This window comes from Lepisosteus oculatus, chromosome 4 (genome assembly GCF_040954835.1).
Source record: "Lepisosteus oculatus isolate fLepOcu1 chromosome 4, fLepOcu1.hap2, whole genome shotgun sequence".
NCBI lineage: Eukaryota > Metazoa > Chordata > Actinopteri > Semionotiformes > Lepisosteidae > Lepisosteus > Lepisosteus oculatus.
In genome coordinates, this window is record NC_090699.1 from 3,087,069 (window position 1) to 3,087,702 (window position 634).

The following is a 634-nucleotide window of genomic DNA, read 5'->3' on the forward strand; positions in this document are numbered from 1 at the left end:
GATTATAAAATCCTGTCCAAGGCTCTGGCCAACAGGCTGAAGGTGGTGCTGGGGTCTGTGGTGCACTCCGACCAATCGTACTGCGTGCCCGGAAGATCAATCTTTGATAACATATTTCTGATTCGAGATGTTTTGGCCACCTCCAGACTATTGGGTTTAGATACTGGTCTCATTTCGTTAGACCAGGAAAAGGCCTTTGGTAGGGTTGAACATCAGTATTTGTGGAGGACCATGAGGTCCTTCGGGTTCAGCCCCGTCTTTGTTGCCATGATTCAGGTGCTGTACAGTGACATCTTCAGTGTGCTAAAGGTCAACGGAGGGCTGAGTGCTCCGTTTCCAGTGTGGAGGGGAATCAGGCAGGGCTGTGCACTCTCAGGAATGCTCTACTCCCTTGCCATTGAGCCTCTGCTACATCAGCTGCGCCAGGTCATCAGGGGCCTGTCCATCCCGGGCTGCCCCGATTCCACTGTCAAGATCTCGGCGTACGCTGATGACATCATGGTCGTGGTCGGAGGAGAACAGGATGTCAGGGCGCTACAGACAACTTTGAGTGATTTCCAGCGGCTATCATCAGCCAAAGTAAACTCGGCCAAGAGTAGCGCCCTACTCCTGGGGGAGTAGAGCGAGATGGGTC